The sequence below is a fragment of the Engystomops pustulosus genome, chromosome 7 (genome assembly GCF_040894005.1).
Source record: "Engystomops pustulosus chromosome 7, aEngPut4.maternal, whole genome shotgun sequence".
NCBI lineage: Eukaryota > Metazoa > Chordata > Amphibia > Anura > Leptodactylidae > Engystomops > Engystomops pustulosus.
This window is the reverse complement of record NC_092417.1, coordinates 29,100,196-29,116,582: the sequence shown is the minus strand read 5'-3', so window position 1 is coordinate 29,116,582 and position 16,387 is coordinate 29,100,196. Positions and strand designations below refer to the sequence as shown.

General features: G+C 42.6%; 1 long non-coding RNA gene across 1 annotated transcript in view; it reads right to left on the bottom strand.

The window, feature by feature from the left end:
* Nucleotides 1–467: 467 nt before the first annotated feature.
* Nucleotides 468–16,387, bottom strand: part of LOC140068730 (uncharacterized) — a 61,019-nt gene continuing 45,099 nt past the window's right edge. The window contains exons 3-4 of the long non-coding RNA XR_011848531.1: nucleotides 979–1,132; nucleotides 468–856 (exon numbers count right to left, since the gene is read on the bottom strand). This is a non-coding gene — a long non-coding RNA (uncharacterized lncRNA). The remainder of the gene's footprint in view (nucleotides 857–978; nucleotides 1,133–16,387) is intronic.

The following is a 16,387-nucleotide window of genomic DNA, read 5'->3' as shown; positions in this document are numbered from 1 at the left end:
GCTGGATGAGTGTGGAGGAGAGGAGACTAAGATACGGACACACTGGTTGCTGCAGCTGCTGGCACCGGGATTCAACACACACTATTGGCAGGGAGCCAGGTGATGTGAAATAAAGTTTTACAAAGCAGTTTCAGAATTCAGAATGATGAATTCAGGATTTTTAAAATCAGTTTCTATTTAATGTTCGCACCAGTAACACGAAAGAGAATGGGAAGTAAATTGGGAACAAACTGAACATTGCTGGTTGTAATGTTATTGTAAATGACTGTAGATGAAAATGATCCATCGAGCAACCAAAAACTATTGTTTCAGGGCTAACATACTAAATTTTGGAAGATGGAAATGGAGAGCAATATTGATGAGATAATGTTGATAATATGGGGTCTAAAGTAATATTTCCATACAATGTACAAAAGATGTTGCCGGATCCTTAATCTGCCTCTGGACCAATGTCTCTTACCTTGTTGGGTTCAGCTAAATGCTCATTGGTTTATAAGGGCCCTTAAAGTTTTTAAAGGGGTTTTTCCCCTCGAACACAGCCATGTGCTGCCAACTGCTCCATTATTCTGAGGGAGCGACAAGGGGTCTGACAGAGGTACGTAGGACCCGATAGGGCCCCTTGTTTTTGTGGTCTGTGGGGGTCTTATCATTGAGACCCCCACCGATCAGCAAGTTATGCCCTATCCTATATCTGAAGAACCCTTTAAGCAATGTAAAAAGATAAATGACCGTAGAAGAACTCATGGAAAAATGCTTAAGACTAGGAAACATACTTTGTCGTAAGACCAAACAGCGCTTTGTTCATACGTCCCGCTACGTGCCGTGACTGACCTCTCGTAGATTAGGATTCCTTCTCCTGTAAGAATAACCGTTATTGTGAAATCAGAAGGCAGCCATCAGGTTTAGTCATTTACAATCATTTTAGATAAATCCCTGTGGATTCTTGAGAAGCCGCAACATAAAGAGAGCCTTGATTACCTCGGGAGACATTGATGAAATTCTTCTCGGGAACAGGTTTCAGCTTCTCTAAACACTTTCTCCAGACTTCATATGAAGACTTCTGAAAGGAGCTGCCAGGTTTCTTGTGAATACATAATAGAACGAGCGAGCGGCAGGAAAGCCGAAAAAATCCCTACAATCAATAAGGACATCTCCATGACATCATATTCATTAAGACAGTGAAGAACTCTCTGTGTTCACAGGTTACGTTCATCTTCCATCTAATATAGAGAATTTCATCTGATTAGCTGAACGGAGACCACAACATTTCTTACTCTAAGGCCTCATTCAGACAGTGGCATGTGTTTGGCGGCTGCACAGAGTTCCCTCTATGTATAACTTAGATACTTCCATAATACATGTCTGATGGAGGAAACAACCATATTATTTATGTTGGATTTATATGAACAGAAGAAAAAAAAACCCTCTGGGGCTCATTTACTAAGGGTCCGAACGCCGCACTTTTGTTGGGTTTCACGAATATTACTGCTTTGCGCCGAATTGCCCCGGGTTTTTGGCGCATGCGATAGGATTGCGGCGCATCGGCACAGCTTGCATGCGACATAAATCAGGGGGCGGGCCATCGGACAGCCCGACGGATTCGGACAAACCACAGAATTTAAAAAAGGATTTGTGTTGCAAGATCAAACACTCACATGCACCAGGAAGAAGCAGGTGAACTCCGGCGGACTTAGGGGCAGAAGCGATGGATGCAGGAACTTGGGCGCACGAGATTAGTGAATCGCCCTGGACCTGAATCCTCGTTGGACAACGCACCGCAGGATCGCGTCAGGACCGGGTAAGTAAATGTGCCCCTCTGTGCGCTTCCATATAAAAAAATGTCAGTGTAACCTATAGGGGCACATTTACATACCTGTCTGAGGAGTTCACTTACCTGACGATAATGCACGATAATGCAGCGACTCACTAAGATTGTGCCCTCGATATCCTGCATGTGTCGCTTCCCTATTCAGGTCGGACGGAATTCACCATCTTCTTCCTGGTGCATGTAAGTGCTTGATCTTGCAACACAATTCAAATCTTAAATCCCGCGCTTAGTCCGAATCAGTCGGATCGTTCCACGGCACACCCTACCTGTTTTTGTCGCATGAAAGCCAGTGCAGCTGCGCCACAATCCGATCACATGCGACAAAATCCCAGACACTTGTTAAATATCTGTCAAAGCTGTGCAAATCCCGAAATCAGCGAACAGTCCGACGTATCATGAAACGCCGTCCCTCCGGTATCTGGTGGACAGCTACACTGGCATAGAATTACACAGTCCTGCGCTTTTACCAACGACCGTTCAGGTTAAGACAGCCTCAGGCTATAGCAAGTGTGCCACTACGCATTCCCCCTCTTTACGCCCCCCACCACACCAACCTGGAGAAAATAGTCACAACACCTGGTGGTTCGCTAGGCATTGCGATTATTTCAGGGCCTATTTGACTTTTTGAGTTCCCCATGGACTCTTGGGGATGTCTTAATTCACAACTCAGTTACGAGTGGTGGAACAGGCAGTCTATTAGTTTCTGTTATGCCACAGTATTAGACTGTATCAGCATCCCGAGGATGCCAATACAACTGAAAGTATGCTAATTGATGCAAATCAACACCTCTTATCTCTCCAGAGAACGTACACACCCACTCCATGGGAGCAGCACATTTTCAGGGTATATAACCACCTATGAATGGAAAATATGGTGGATTCATTATATGAATTCAGGATATTTGCATATTTTAGTAATTTGTTATATGACTACTGTTCTTTGGGCTTTGCTTTTTAGGTCACATGCACTTGAAATGGTATGTCATGTACACCCCATAAAGGGAAGCACAACATACTATGGGGCAGATTTACTTACCCGGTCCATTCGCGATCCAGCGGGGCGTTCCCTGTGGTGGATTCGGGTCCGTCCGGGATTCACTAAGGTAGTTCCTCCGACGTCCACCAGGTGGCGCTGCTGCGCTGAAGTCCGCTGAAATGCACTCAAGTACACCGGCCTATTCCTGGTGAAGGTAAGTGCAAGCTCCGTGACACTTTTTGTTTTTTAAATGTGGCGGTTTTTCCGAATCCGTCGGGTTTTCGTTCGGCCACGCCCCCCGATTTCCATCGCATGCCAGCGCCGATGCGCCACAATCCGATCGCGTACGCCAAAATCCCGGGGCAATACAGAGAAAATCAGCGCAAATCGGAAATATTCGGGTAACACGTCGGGAAAACACAAATCGGGCCCTTAGTAAATGACCCCCTATATATGCAGAAGAGCTTCAAAGCAGCTTGTTGCAATATTTAGGCTACTCATTGGGTCAGGCCTGACAAAGATATAATATAATAATAGCTATTTATGAATTATCCAGGAAGTTTGCTTCCCCCAGGAACTAGTGAATCTGGAGAATCCCTTTAAATGAAAACAGGATATAGTTATCATTGCTGTTATGTAATGCAAAAATACAAAGTTTGATCAAATAAAAAACAGAACTTAACACATGACGTGACATTATAAGTCTGGCGCTGGGGTGCCATTCAGTGGCCTTTGACACAGTAACAGCATAGACCTGGATGAAGTTATTAGGAAAAGCATGTGGCCGAAATATGAATGATGTCACATTTCTTTGATGCATATAGCAAGATGAGGATTTCTGGAGTTGACTTGTGTTACACAAGGCATAACCTTTTACTGAGCTCAGTAATGGAAGTTCCAAGTAGCCTCACATTGGGCCATTAAATTTTACAATAGGATCTGCTTCCTTTGGATACTGGTTTTATGGCCCAAGCATCCAGGCCTGGTTTAGGGACAAGTAATATCCAGGGAATAGGCACCTAATTTTACTCATAATTTTGATGTTTCCCTATCTTCACCACCACAATGATGATAACAAAGAACTTTATTTATGCTCTAAAGCCAGAAATATTTCCTAACTGCTGTAACTCATAGCCCCACATCACATAGCAACCTCTCAGCACTGTAAGCTAGCCTCCATACAAGGGTCTTACATAACCCAAAAAATACTTTAAGGTATAGAAATGTAGATTTACGTCAAAAAAACCCCAGATGATTGATGATGGAGAACTCAAACAAAGCTATGTTACCGGTCTATCCAAAAACATATGTTCTTGCAAAACAGGAGCGAGCAAGTCTTTGGAATTATTCAGAACCTTGAACATGTCCTTCATCAGATAAAGATGTTGCATCCTGTTTTACATAAGACTGAGATGTTACGATATTTACAGCAGTTTACATATCTGAGGAGGAACATAGTAAGAAACTATGTGTACTCTGCATGCAAGGCCTAGTAGAAAATATGCATAGCTGAAGGCACTGAGAAGCCAGTGAACGGGACGCAAGCGTCATTCTTACATAAGGCGGCATTTACAGACTTGAAAAGGTTACCAAAAAATAGAGGTCAAGGTCATAGAGACAAATAGATGAGAAGCTGAAGTTTTTGGGCAAGTCACATCAGGAGAGGGCTGTGGAGACTCCTCGGGGTGAGACTTTGTTGGGTCCTAGCTCAGTACTGCTATGAGTTCTGCATTGTACAAAGGGACCTAAAGCCCTGAACATATATAGAAAAAAGAGGAAAACTCACATACCCTTGGCTTGTCTATAGGGTGGGACCTTCCATGTTAGTGCTTCCACGGCGTCGGGCATGTAGAGCAAGTCCAAAATTTTCAAAAAAAGCCGGAGCACATCCAGAATAAAATCCAACTTAGTTATCCATAAAAAGTCTTGCACTATTCGTGTGCATAGGAGGTGTAGGCATCAGACCAACGCGTTTCAGCTTAAAACAAAAGACCATCATTAAGGTTTTGTTTTAAGCTGAAACGCGTAGGTCTTATGCCTGCACACGGATAGTGCAAGACTTTTTATGGATAACTAATAAAGATTTCTTGGATTTTATTCTGGATGTGCTCCGGCTTTTTTTAAAAAAAATTTTGGACTAAATCCCTGAACAATGTCCTAATGTGGGCAGCTTAGGACTCATGACGTTAAAGAAATTGTCAATGTAGACTGGTTAAGTGAACATAAAAAATGATAACCAACACCCTTAGTAAAGCTGGCCATACACATTCCGTTAATGGCAGTCAACCCATCACACTTAGTAGGGTAGTAGGGGGGCTTCACATTCTGATGTGTTGGGGAGGTTCTAGCTAACAGGTCCCCAAGGACAGTTAAGCCTCGGGATGCCCTAATTCACACACAGATGGGAGAGACAGGCGTCTATTACTTTCTGGTCTACCAAAGCTTTAGACCGTATCAGCACACTAAGGATGCTGAAACAACTGAAAGCATGTGAGAAGATGCCAGGTAACAACCTGCATCACCCTGGAATGTAGATTGGTTACGTAAACAGTAAAAGTGATAACCATCACTCTAAATAAAGATGGCCGTACACATTCCATGAATGGCATTCAACCCATCACATTTAATGGTGGTGTTACCAGTGGGATCCTCTTAAGTCAGCAAGAATCAGCAGAGGCTGCACTTGTTCTGTCTGAACACTGGTCTATTTCTTTCTAGCAGTATTGATTGATTATGCACCACATCCAGTAATATCTTTCCTGGTTCACAGTAACCTGCTGTGATGGACAGAATCCTCATCCTATCTGTGTTTGAACCAGATTTCTGACATCACATAAAAATTTGTGGGATCCAACCCTCAGTGCTTGCTATAGATCCCTGTTGGCAATGCTTGTGCTTATTCTGTCCTGCTGATATCTGGTATCCATTGACTCTTTGTTGAGTCTTTTTGGTTTTCTCTATTGTCTGTCGATTTGGTACTTTGTTGTCCTCTAGGTTTTGACTTATCTCTGGTGACTATTCTTATTTGTTTGTCTTGTCCTTGTCTATTGTATCATTAAGAATAAAGTAGGGATAGTCATCAAGTTACTAGCCACCGTTTAGGGTGGTTTCAAATAAGTAGGTAGGGTGACTTTGTGAGTTCAGAATTAGGGCTCACAGTCTAAGCTTCTGCTCCCAGTCTGCCCCTTACTGGTTGCGTGGCCCTCTGATCGTTGGGGGGGGGGGGGGAGTCCAGAATTTTTAGGTTTTGAGTTATCTCTGGTGACTATTCTTATTTATTTGTCTTGTCCTTGTCTATTGTATCATTTAGAATAAAGCCGGCATAGTCATTAAGTTACTAGCCACCGTTTAGGGTTGTTTCAAATAAGTAGGTAGGGTGACTTTGTGAGTTAAGAATAAGGGCTCTCAGTCTAACCTTCTGCACCCAGTCTGCCCGTTACAGGTTGTATGACCCTATGATGTGTAGGGGGGGGTCCTGATTTTTTCAATGGTAGATGTATGGGGCTGTTAAATTGCAACATGATCCTTCCTTTTTTCTCAGACATATCTTGCAGCTCCTTATTCCTCTTAACTGAGCATGCATGTGTATGTGGGTTAAAGAGGAATAGCTGTCAGAACAGTTCCAAGAATTGGATACTTTAGCAGTATAGTCAAATCAGGGTCACTTACTTATTTGTAAGACAGACAAATAACATTGTAGGAACATAGTAGGATAGGTTGGAAGGCTGAAAAAACACATTCAAAACAATTGCTTTTAGCCTAATGTGCTGCAATGTTGACACATGATGAGGCAAATGTCAATTTTAATTTTTAAAAAATCCTTCCTGACACCAAATCAGAACAAACTTTCGAATTAATAACCCATCTGTAGAATACGATTAACATGAAGTGGTTGTGTCTCTGCAAAGTTGATAGAGGACTCTAATTTCCCATAGAGTAAGGACATAAACAGATATAGAAACACCTTAATAGCTTAGTCAGTACAATGACAGTAGCATCATTTATAATAAGATGCAATAGAGTTGTTTTGTGCATTTTAAGTCTCTTCATTTTCATAAAGTAAATTGAAAAATGGATTGAAAGTGGACTATTTTCGAGAAATGTGATCTTGGCATGTGAGCATATAGTTAAAACGAATTCTTAAATTATCAAAATTTCACCTTTTAACCCCTATCTTCCAGACTTTGCTTCAACAGTTGCCAAATTGCTACCTTTTGGAGCAGTCAAGGTGTAGGTAACAGTTAACCCAGATGGGTCTAGAGTTTACAGAGCAAATTACCAGGGGGTCGAAAAGAGAGTGGTCAAGGACAAGCCATGGTCTTCTTACAGAGTCGAAGTACAAGAAAACAGTCAGGTTGAGCAACACAGATTCAAGATCAGGTAAAGACAGGTTTATTAAAGAATGTCATTAAAAGAGGAACAAGATAGATCAGAGGTGGATTCATAAAGCAAGCCGAAACACAGAGGTCAATCGGTGGCTGGTCACAGGTGCTAGCCATACTATGAACAGAAGCCTTGAGTGCAGTGAGTGACCCATCTGTTATGACCACCCGGGGACGTAGTACTAGAGATGTGTTTACAAATTTTAATGGATCAGGACACAAAATGGATTACCCACTAGTATGAACATCAAGCATGGAGCCTTTAAAGGGGTTGGCCCCTATTATAAAACTTTACTATGGTAAGTACTAGACCTGTAATAGGGCCACCCTTATTGCCCACTTCCTTTGATGTCCCGTGTCCTGCCGGCTTCCGCTGGATGGAGAAGGCCAGGCACTTATTATTGTATGAATTGGAGGGGTGTACAGATGTCCTTGGCACACTCCTCCAACCACTGTTATGGTAGCGGTTATAACGGAGGCGGCATGCAGAGAATAATGAGTGTATGGCCCTCTCCATCCCCCTGAAGTCAGCATGGGATGTTACAGAAACCCGGTCTTGGCGGCTTTACAGAAACTTTACCAGGGTAAGTTCTATATGAGTGACCCCTTTAAGTTAGAACTCTAAAACTCCTCTCCAACTGCTGAAAAACCACCCAGCATCCCCCCATGACCCTAATACAAGTCTATGGAGAGAACATCACTTTGTCAACAAAGCTGTAAAGAAGTTTTTTGAGGACACTTTAAGGGGAGGAAGACTTACATGTTAAATTCCTTTGTCTCAGACAACCCCTTTAATGACTATTGTAACATTTTCCTTCTGCGTCGTATGGAAAATCTTATCCACTAATGCATAAAACAAAGGGAACAATGAAGTAAGGTAAAGAATGTCTATGTCATGCCACATGCCACAGCGGAGCAATGAGCCAGCTATTATATTGTACGTATCATTCATTGTACAAAATTTGCAGAATCTGCAAGATTTACTGCCAATAGATGGAGGGACATGTTTAAAAGTACAAGCAAAACTGGAAAATTATCAAAAATCTTTAAGATATTCCAAAAAACAATTGTTTGAAGCCAATAGATCTGTGGATGCTTGTAACGCTACTTACTAAGCACTCCCATATGTTCCTGACCTTACTAGAACTTGGAGCGAGTCTCGAGACAAGAATGCTGAGTCCTGTGTTGGTGTCAGAGGAAAATTGATGGCGAGTTGGCGCCACGACAACTTCTTTATTGGCATCGTGAGAGCCCGTAGGATTAGTTGTCGGTTACATTGCGATGAAAAGGTGAAATCAATATGACGATATTTTAGTTATTGGATAGAAAGATGACTCGTCACTAAATGTGAAGCCATGTACGAAGAGCCAATGGAAGCATCAAACGTTGTCCTATCAGAAAGCTTTCCACCACATTCCAGTTCCTTCTCTCCTAATCTCACAAGGCAAGATCTGATCTTATTTTTGCCTCCAAAAATGTGTTTCTTATTCTGGCCAGGAGTGTCAGATCTTATCCGAATCTTTGGTGGGAAGGGGATGTTTTATTGCAGTTATGTCTCAAGATTGTTGCATTTGCCGATTGGTGCCAAATGTGCTTCATTATTTGGAGTGGGCCATCCTCACTTTTCACTTCACTCAACTTACTTTAGATGCATCATAAAGAGGACCTATTACCACCTTCAGCAACACCTGCTCGTTGTATACATTAATAGGCATTGCGCTTCTTATCATGGCATGGATTGGCGTAGTCACAATTATACTTCCATTCACCTACACTCTGAGTCTGATGAAGGTCTACTTAGACCGAAACGTCATGTGAAAATTTTGGATTGTTATGATAATAAAGCGTTTGGAAAACCTATTTTGTTGAGTGCCATATTTCTATCTGATGTCTATAATGGGGTTGGGACACTATATTGGCACCACCATATTCTGTACGAACGAGTGCAGTGAAATTAAATCCATAATATGGCACCAACATCGTCTAATGGAGCCTGTTAAGTTCTACCAATGCCCTTTCCCCATTGGATATGATGGAATCCACTATTGCAGCATTGAAACGATATTTTTTTTTTTTAAATTTCCGCAAATTGGTAATCTAAAATTTGACTACTGTGAGAGTCAATAGTGTCTTGTAATATATCATGTAGTGTATACGGTGGCAGTATTTTGATTGGCATGGTTGGCTAAAATCCTAGATCTTTATGTGAAAAATATGTAATAATTTACTCTCAAAACATGAGCGGAACATTCCTAGTCCGCAGCCTTTGTTTGCCTTCAGCTCCAGACAGAACTGTCTCTTAAACTTTGAGGGAGTCCTTTTTTTTTCCACTGGACAAAACTCGGCTCCTTAGGAGTCATATTACTTGAATCTAAACCTTGCTTCACAGTTTTCTGTCAGTAAAAGTCATTGTTCTGGGATGGTGCCTGCATTCCTGGCATTCCTTTGACCCCCTACCATGTTTCTGTAGAAATAGCTGGGGACAGTAATTGAAAAGCAATTTTACAAAAATGTATTCGGACAGGAGACAGAGCGTACAAAAGTGTGGAAAGTCCATTAAGCATTGGTATTCAAAAGGAGCGCTTCGCTACCAGAAACGTACAAAGATAAATGAGGGGGCCAGGGTAATTTCATTAGCCCAGAAAGAAAAAGTATAAAATAAGCATTAACATTCAGCCACCTGAAAATACTTAAGGAAATGCCTTACTGATTAAAGGAAAACTTTAGGGTTAAATTTGGCATCAAAGTTTTGAGTTGAAGCCAACTTTAAGGATTTTAATGGCCCGTCTTTACCTATGAACTATTCAGCAATTATGTGGTACTTGCACGTATGGCACACGACCACTGTGGTGGTCATACATAGCTGTGGCCCTTCATCAAAAGTAAACGAAGACCTGTTGGGCCACTAAAGCAGGTACTTTCATTCATTATACTTTTGGACATTGGGGCAGATTTACTTACCTGGTTCATTCGCGATCCAGCGGCGCATTCTCTGCAGTGGATTCGGGTCTTCCGGCGAATCACTAAGGCAGTTCCTCCGACGCCCACCAGGAGCTGCTGCTGCGCTGAATGCACTGGAGTTCACCAAGCCGGGCCGAAGTGAAGGTAAGCACGTGTCCAGCGACACTTTTTTTTTTAAATGCAGCGGTTTTTCCGAATCCGTCGGGTTTTCGTTCAGCCCCCCCCCCCATTTCCGTCGCGTGCATGCCGGCGCCGATGCGCCACAATCCGATCGGGTGCATCAAAATCCCGGGGCAATTCAGGATAAATCGGCGCAAATCGGAAATATTCGGGTAACACGGCGGGAAAACGCAAATCGGGCCCTTTGTAAATGACCCCCATTGTCTTTAATTCAATACTTTCAGCCAATCAAATGTGTAGATAGGGATCTCATGGATGGAAACCTCTAGTAAGGTTACCACCCTGCTTAGGTTAATTAGCTTGTAATAATGACAAACATCAAACTGGTCGCAAAGTTGCAGGGTTCCAGACTTATTGGTTCCAATTACTGTTCATTTTGGAGGTGTTGAAAAAAAACCTGATGAAAACTTTTTCCAAATCATGTTCATATCCAAAATGACCATAATTTGCAGAATTAGGGTTTTATAACTTAAATTGGAGATAATTGTTCTATTCTCCATCAACTCTTCCAAAGATAAATGTCTTCTATTGACTAGGTCGTTGCTTACTATTTTCAAAATCTGACCACTGTTTTGGGGAATAATTTAGGTTATTAGTATGGTCTCAACATATTGGGGCACATTTACTTACCCAGTCCTGTCGCGATTCCTGATCCCGACTGTCCGATGAGGATGAAGTCCGGCGCCATTCACCAAGATCGTGCGCCTGATATCCTGCATGTGTAGCTTCCCCGCTGAGGTCCGCCGGAGTTCACCTTCTTCCCGGTGCATGTGAGTGCATGTCTTGCGACACAATTAGAATTTTAAATCCCGCGCTCATTCCGAATCAGTCGGATTGTCTGACGGCCACGCCCCCCCCCCAATTTGTGTCACATGAAAGTCGGCGCGATTGCACCAAAATCCGATCACGTGCCCCAAAAAAACCCTTTTAACTGCGTCGCGAATCGGAAATAGTCGGGTAACCCGACGGAAATGCGGTCCATGGAAAGTGGACCTTAGTAAATGAGCCCCATTGACTTTTCATGGTTCTTATGGACCAAATTCATATGACCATAAAACTTAGGAGATCTTGGTGAAGCTTTGGGTCCTAGCCTGGTCTTGGACTTCATTTGGTGAGTTTTTATAACTGTTCTCTAATTTTAAAAACCTTAGTAAGCTTCAAAAATCTCAACACCTTCCTTCTCCATCTCTACCATGTCTATATTTGGTGCAAGCTCGTCCCGTAATTTCTGATTGTTGGTGTTTATTAATTACCAATCGCTCTAGGCACTTGTCTATATCAACGTATCCACCAGCAACTTCAGGTCATACAAGGGTTGCACAGATGCCGAGAAAGTTTCTGTTCCACCTGTAGACATGATGTTTCAACTAATAACATAGGATTTGGTTTTTCATTATGTGGGTAGCGTGGAATTTACTGTAAAGAAACAGGATATAACTTTTCCCCTTTTAGGATCAATTGGTACAGAAGATGGGAATGTATAACAAGTTCAAGCTGTGTCATTGTGTCTTCTCTAGCATTGATAAATAGGTAACATTTTATGGTAGGTTGTTATAAATCTTATGTATACTACTGAAGTGCAGGGCACCCTAATTCCCATGGACATAGCTGCCTTTGAATCTCAGTGACGTAACCAATGGCTACTATTCTTCTAGCAGAAATTCACAATTTTCTTTAATAAAATGACCTTAACGGTTAAAACAGACAAGTATTATGGCAGGAGTCCTACATGTATGTTTCCGACAAGACTCCCTAACTGGCCTGTGAAGTGGTTATATACCATATGCAAATATGTTTTCTAGGAGTGGATAAGGAAAGCATTACCTCTTAGCTCTCTTGTAAGGCAGCCCCCTTAACATCAAGCATGACTTTCAGGAAGCCTAATGACATGATGCCAAATTAAAGCCAAACCAGTATATCTATTCCAGAAGGAACAGATTCCAAACTGTAGACAACTCTGTTTCAATGTGGTTGTATCTCATCAGAACAGTGTAGGGAACTGGTTAAGCTGAGTGAGAGGCTTTTGACCAGGGTCAGGAAGTAAGACCTATTCTTAAAGAGACTTGGCTAATTAAGGCCGTCGCAATCCTCCTCTGGAACATCAATGGCTGTAAGTCTCCACACAACTGCAAGATGGCCTCAATTGCCAAAATCTCCATAAGGAGACCATCCTTTCCCCTCTTATACACCAGGTTTTTGACGATCCAATGTTCCAGGTTACAGCATCTCCATTTCTTTTTGTTAAGTGTCAAGCTACATCTTCTCCAGCTTTCTATTGTACCATATCACTTCTTTACCAGCTATTGTGTATATCACACAATCTTTCTCTAGCTCTTATATGTTCCAGATCTTTCCTTCTCCAACTCTTTGTTGTAGCACCCCTTTCTCATCTTGTTCAATTGCCTGATCTTCTCCACCTCTCCTGTGTTCCAGATTACCCAATCCTTAGCTCTACTGTGTGAAGGCCACAGCTATTTTGGCTCTACTGCGTAACAGGCCATCCTTTCACCGGTTCTAGACCACTGTTCCTTACATCTCCTGTGTGCCAGATGACACATATATCAACTCTTTGTACCAGTTCAACCTAAGTAGAATCTGTGTTTCAAGGAAATTTTGGAGCATAAAAAGAAGAAAAGCAAAAGCAATGGCATTTTTTAAATCTACGGAGGCATACCATACAGTGCACTGGATATTGACTTTTGGGGTTAACGTGAATTTGAGCATTAAAGCCAAATGATCCCCCTGCTGCAATGAAAAGAGAGATGCTACAAGTAAATGAAAACATGTGGAACATTCCACATCCAGAGTGATCCCATAGACTGCTGTAACAATGAGACATTCATCCACGCATAGACCACTCACACTTACTGTAAGTCTTCTATCAGTAAAATCCTATTACGGGTCTGATTGTAGTAAGTGTTCATAACAAAACAGTAACTGGAGACAAAGAGTTAATAAAGGTCACTCACTGAAAAACAGATTTTGCTTCAAATTTAATTATTTTTCTTTTTGCAGATTTTTCCAAATTTTCCAAATAGTGGTCTCACCTGGTAAACCCCCGACGTACAGTGCTCAAAATCAATTTCAAAACTGAAGGATTAGTGAAGAATTTTTTAGAGATTTAGAGTCAAAAAGTCCTATCCAACATCCATCATATTTAGCAACTTTATCCAATGTCTACATCCAAAATACAGTCCAGTCCTACTGCAAGACACTCATCTTCCGAAAAATCATAATTTGTGTGCCAGATCAACATTTAACTTCTATTGCCAAAATTTCCATCCCAGCCAAGGCTCATTAACAAAAGGCAAGAGGCTTATCGGTAGCACTTGCAATTATTTTCCCCAATCCGCCACCTTCATACCAATGGGGCATGAAGGGGCGTGAAGGGGTGCATAGCGGCGTCTGGCTCGGGGCGTTACTGGAAGGGCCTGGCATAGAAGACTGTAAACGCTGTACATCAAGAGGCTGAAAAAGCAGTGGCGGGGCTATCATCCCCCTATGTCTGTTAGGGTCATTGACAGTGAGTGGAGCGGCTGCCCTCCATTCTTTGAGGTACAAAGGACCCACTTTCTGGTGATCTGTGGAGGTCCCATCACTGAGACCCCCATTGTTCAGCAAGTTAGCCCTATCCAATTGATATGGGCTAACTTGTTGTTACTGTGAAACCCTTCTAAGGAGTAAGTCCACAAGTGGCCCTAAGAAACTACTACATTTACATCATAAGTCTAGATGCCCCAAATACTTGGTTCCTCCCAGTAAGCCACACCAAAATGTACTTCCCTTGTGCAAATGAGCAATCATTATTCAAGGCCCATTAGAGCCTTCTCCATCATCCATACCAGGTAATGCACACAAGACAAACATCAGCTAAAACCAACAATTAGCAACCATCTTATGTGTATTGTGTTTATACCTGCCCAAACCAATGTGGTCATAAGGAAAAGGCTTGTCAGGATCTGTGGTAGTAGACCCGCTGTACCACTGCGGATGATGACGTAAGCCAACACCTGGGAAGAGAGTGTAAGTGGCACCCGGTTTTCACCAGAGCCCGCCACAAAGCAGGTTGGACTTGCTGCGGTGTGTTACCATCAGGTTGTTCCACAGGCATGACTTTGTCCGCGGTGGCGGCCAAGGCAAAGTACAGAGTCATAAAGCAAGATCGTAGTCGGGGACAGAGCGGAAGGTCAGGAAGGGCAGCACATGTGTGAGGTCAGGAACGGAATCGAGGTCACAAAGTGAAATCAGGATAATCGCACAGGGGATCAGGAACAAGCTTTCTCTAAGGCTACGAGGCACAAAGATCCGGCAGGGGGCACAGGAAGGGGCAGAAATTAATCTTGGCAGACGGCCAGCCAGCGCCAATTATCGGCATGCTGGCCATTTAAATCTTAAAGAGCTTGCACGTGCGCCCGTCCTAGAAGATGGGTACATGTGCGCCGGACCGCCCCTGGAGCCGGGAGAGGTGAGTCTATGTGCAGACAGGCTCCGGGGGCACAGTAAGGCACATGGGTATATGGGTCGCAGGGGCACCCGTGACCGTGACAAAGCTAAATGTCCACAAAAAAGAAGGAAACGGCAGCACCAATCCAACATAAAAATGGCGGAGACTTTTGATCCAGGATCATACATCACGAGGTAACAATTGCATGACTGCCTTGACGGTCGAAACGTTACATGATGGGTGAATAAAGACAACGGATTGTTCACCTGATCTTGAGCTACTTCTTCAATTTAAGAGAAAAGCTGTCACCTGAGGAGGAGACGGGGATCATTCTGTATATTTTTATTTTAGGTTCTAGAATGTTGAACTTTTTGATATTTGTGCAGTTGTGGACACCTTTTTTCTATAAAGTAAAACAGACAAGGAGAAGCCTTGCAAATCCATTCCATTATCTTCCGAGTTTTGCAATAACACTTAACGTACATTCCTCAGTTGAAGTCCTCCCCAGTGAGGCCAGCCATGCATATTGGGTCTTTGTCTTTCTAACCGGTATATTCTAGATAGAGCAGGCAGGACTTCTTTGTGTAGGCACCAGCTAGCATATAGTGTTTCCAGAGCATCTAGGGAAGAAATTTGGATGCTGGAGCTTTGGATGAGGAAAAGTTATCAGACAGTTTTAAAAAAAACTTTGAGGTTAAGCTCGGTAAAGTTTATAAGGGCAATAGCAATAGAGGAATAGTCCCACCAGGACCTAGTACCTGAGGGACCCTACGACAAATTTCTATTAAAAAACCTAACATATCAACATTTGCTTTTGTAAAAAAAACATTTTAAGGGATGAGAGGCAAATTATTATCAAATTCTGAAGTTTTTTCTGGTTACAAATTCTTTAGCATCGCTAAATATTCTGTAAGTACAGTAGCACTTAGGCTTCATTCACACAACAATAATGGGGACAAAAGGTGCAGCCAGATCACGTGACCTACTATCAGTACTTATTAAACCGTATGGCACCCAGTCACAGTGTGGTGAACACACAGTGCAAAATATAGGACTTGTGCTATATCTGGGCAGCTTTATGGCACAGCCTTTCATCTTTCAATGGAGAGAGGACTGGTGAGGAACACTCACTCCCCGTCCCTTCTCTGCCGAGCCCTGTGCTTACACACCCATGTGAATGAAGCCTTATCTGGAGGAAAGTCTTGAGGGATACTGGTTCTCATTGATGGGACACAAGATGGTGTATGGAGTCTAACAGCCAATGATCCATGGGAAAGGAGGGGGGTACCTTCTGTCCCCTTTTAGTTTGGCAGTTTGAGGACCTTCAAAGGTCCTGGAATGACCCTTGTATAAGAATGTGTTGAAAGCATAAGGATTTCATGGCCGAAGCTTCTTTTCTTTATTATCTACACAGGACATTATTAAACTCGCAGATTGACCTGGGATCAAGATGATGGGGAATCGAGCCCCAATGCCCGAGAGAGACAAAGGGCAAAGATGCAAAGGAAAAAAGAAGAGGCGCAGCTATCGTGTGAAAACATTTGTCACAATGGTAAAGAAGGACTCTCACCTTATTTTAGCTGATATCAGCGTGTAGCAATATAGATGAACGTAGC